Genomic DNA, 3,828 nt, shown 5'->3' with positions numbered 1-3,828 from the left:
TTGCTTGTGTTGGAAGGAAACTGTGTTTCTTTAACTTTCACTTTTTTAATACTTTTTTTAAACTTTGGGTGAAGTCCATTGGTGTGTTGCTCAGTGTAGCCCCTTAACGCACGTCGTACCACCAGTAGAATTCACACTGTCAGTGTGAAAGGCAAAGTAGAACACACCGGTCGAAACTAAGCAGAAAGACTGCATTCGTCTCGCGTCCCTTCCGTTCGGCTTTGGCATGTCTGACGCCTTAGTCAATCTGGTACCAACTAATTTATAACAGGGGCAGTGTCATATTGGATTAATCATGTGAGGTGTTTGTTGTTTTTCCAGATAAGCCAGAAACATAGGGCACCCAGCACATGACGTCCCAATTAGGTGAATACCTATTCGGATCCGTTCGTCCTGACAGCTGATTGGCCGAGACAGCAGAGATCCACAGGCTCCTGTCGACCCCATTGGCTGGGAGAAAAGATGTTCCACAACAAAGAACTGTTGACAGAAGAAAACTGCCGTCATCTGTGAATCATCACACACACACACGCATGCACGAACACATGCACGCACGCACACGCGCGCGCACACACACACACAAAGGGACAGAGGAACACAGACAAGACACAAATATATTTTCACACACACTCGTGGACACTGGAGAGCACACATCAAAGAGCATATGTGCATAGAAAGAATTCCCCCTGTCATCTCAGCAAATACACACACAACCACACTCATTATGATCAATTCACCCTTTCACACACACACACACACACACACACACTCACACACACGCACACACAGAGAAACACACAAATATGCATGCACACACACACAATTGCGCGCACGCACACACAGAAACACAAAAATGTGTGCACGCACATACACACACACACGAACACGCACGCACACACACACACACGACCACGTTCTTCTTCTGCTCAGTCACTGAAACAAACCAATCACACACACACACACACACACACACACACACACACACACACACACACACACACACACACACACACACACACACACACACACACACACACACACACACACACACACACACACACCGCCTTAGGTGGAAGCTGTCAGGGGCAGGAACTGTAAAAGCAACTGTAGTTGTCCTTTGGGACACTTACATTTCTCGCATGCACGCACACACAAGGTCAGTGTATTTACTGGGACTAAGTGTGCGAGGGTGTATGTGTGTTTGTGTATGAGGGGTTGTTCTCTGTTTCAATGGCCTCCAACAGTCTCAGAGGACAGATGATTAGTGTGTGTGTGTGTGTGTGTTTTGTGTGTGTTTGTGCACTGATGATTAGTGTGTCCATGGACAGATGACAGATATCACCGCTATTATAGTTCCTGAACTAATTTGTGTGTGTGTGTGTGTGTGTGTGTGTGTGTGTGTGTGTGTGTGTGTGTGTGTGTGTGTGTGTGTGTGTGTGTGTGTGTGTGTGTGTGTGTGTGACATTGTAAAAAGAACAGGACTGTGTTACAGCCCACTGGGCCTTGTACTTAAGGTTGACCTGAGTGACCAGCATGCACGCACACGCACACGCACACACACACGCGCGCCGTAGTCCTTTGCCAGTTCGAGTACCCACGGGTCACCTGCAGGTGAAGCAGAAACTTTAACGAAACGGGTGAAAAACATTAGGCTCTGTTGGCTGCTGGTTCGGATCGGCTTGGAAGGAAGAGGGCATTGGACAAACTGCAGTTTACAATACATGACTTGCCAACAAAAGTAGGGGCTACATAGACATCCTTTCCAACTGCTCATGGACGCAAATGTCTAATCAGCCAATCACATGACGGCAACGTAATGCATTTAGGCACGTAGACATGGTCAAGACGATCTGACGCAGTACACATCGAACATCACAATGGGGAAGAAAGGTCATGTACATGAATTTGAAGATGGCATGGTTGTTGGTGCCAGATGGGCTTGGTTTGAGTTTTTCAGAAACCACCGATCTATTTGGATGTTCACACGCAACCATCTGTAGAGTTTACAGGAAATGGTCCGACAAAGAAAAAAATAGACAGTGAGTGGCACTTCTGTGGGCGACAAAGCCTTGTTGATGCCAGAGATCAGAGGAGAATGGCCAGACTGGTTCAACTTGATACAAAGGCAACGTTAGCTGAAATAACTGTTACAACCAAGGAATGCATAAGCGCATCTCTGAACGCAAAGTATGATGAACCTTGAGGCAGAAGGGCTACAGCAGCAGAAGACCACATCGGGTGCCACTCCTGTCTGGTAAGAACAGGAAAATGAGGCTAACATTTGCACAGGGTCACTAGAAGATTGGAAAAAGGCTGCCTGGTCTGATGAGTCTTGATTTCTGCGGCAACACTCAGGTGGAATGGTCAGAATTTGGCGACAACAACATGAAGATATGGATCCACCTTGCGTTACATCAACGGTTCAGGCTGGAGGTATAATGGCGTAGGAATTCTGTTTTGGGCCCCTTAGTATCAACCCAGCACTAGAGAGAATTACTTAACTCATTGGCTGCCAGTCATTTTCATAAAAGAGTAACCCAGAGTGCCAGAGATTTGTCAGCATATTGGGTGTTTTTTGGAGGCTCACAGAAAATTGAGTTCTGTGTCTATGTCAACACCATACCTATCAAAACACAGATTAGACGCTCATCTGTCATCAGAAAAAAACGGTGTCTCTCTATCCCTTTCCATTCTTTCATAATCATCTGTTGAAAATAAGTGGAATTCGCCAAAATGCTGCTTTCGAGCCAAAAAGCTGAGAAAACGCCATTTGAAGTAGAACTAAAATTGCAAACGTTTTTGCCCATAATGACATCGTCCTAATAACTCTAAACCTATCAGATGCTATTACAGAGTCTTCTGTCATCTGTTGCCTGAACAAAAGATCGTTTGTATGATCTTTTCAACCTAATAATGTAGTGAAATATAACGGGGGTGGGCTCGAAAACAAGAGTGTTTTGGTTTGTTGCTGGTGCGCACAATGGATCATGACAGCAGGTGCACGTAACACTGTGAACTCACAGAAATACTGTCTCATCGTCCTCCCTCTGTTTACTTTGTGCTCTCTTGTTGGGGAACGAATCACAGCTGATTTGTTTCCTCCAGTAGCCTACCGTGTGTGTGTGTGTGAAGGGGAGGCAGGCAGTCCACCTTACTGCAGCTTCTTTGGTTACTGTTTTGGTTACTGTTTTGGTTACTGTTTGGTTTCTTTGATTACTGTCATCATGTTTCTGCTATAGTGATTTTGTCATATATTGTTCAATAAATTTGATCACATACAGTATATCACGAAAGTGAATACACCCCTCACAGTTTTGCAGATTTTTGAGTATATCTTTTCATAGGAAAGCATTACAGAAATGTAACTTTGACACAATGATTAGTGACCTTTTAACAACATATTTAACCGCTTACATTTCTTGTTCACTCAGAAAAAAACAAAATACAGCCATTAATGTTTGAACATGTACTCACAAAAGTGAGTACACCCCAGATTAAAATCCGGTAGAGAAGGGGCTATGTTGGCTCGAATCGTCTCGAAATGAAACGAAATGAAAAGGGATGACAAGGGAGGTCATCAGTGTGCGTTTCAACCTTTCTTTGCATTGAACTTTTACATTTTGAGTCTGCATCTGGCTTAAATAGATTGGTGTGAGATTTGAATGCAATCCTATGGAGAATATCATGATCTGCTTCAGTAGTCACAGTGCATGTTGACATGCATGTTTCTTTTAGGTGTATAATTAAAATCCAACGTCTCACACCCCTCTTGTGCATACACAGGGTACATCAATGGAAGTAATATGGATTAAGAATAGAGAGAAGCAG

This window comes from Engraulis encrasicolus, chromosome 24 (genome assembly GCF_034702125.1).
Source record: "Engraulis encrasicolus isolate BLACKSEA-1 chromosome 24, IST_EnEncr_1.0, whole genome shotgun sequence".
Lineage (NCBI taxonomy): Eukaryota > Metazoa > Chordata > Actinopteri > Clupeiformes > Engraulidae > Engraulis > Engraulis encrasicolus.
Note: the sequence above shows the minus strand (reverse complement) of the source record.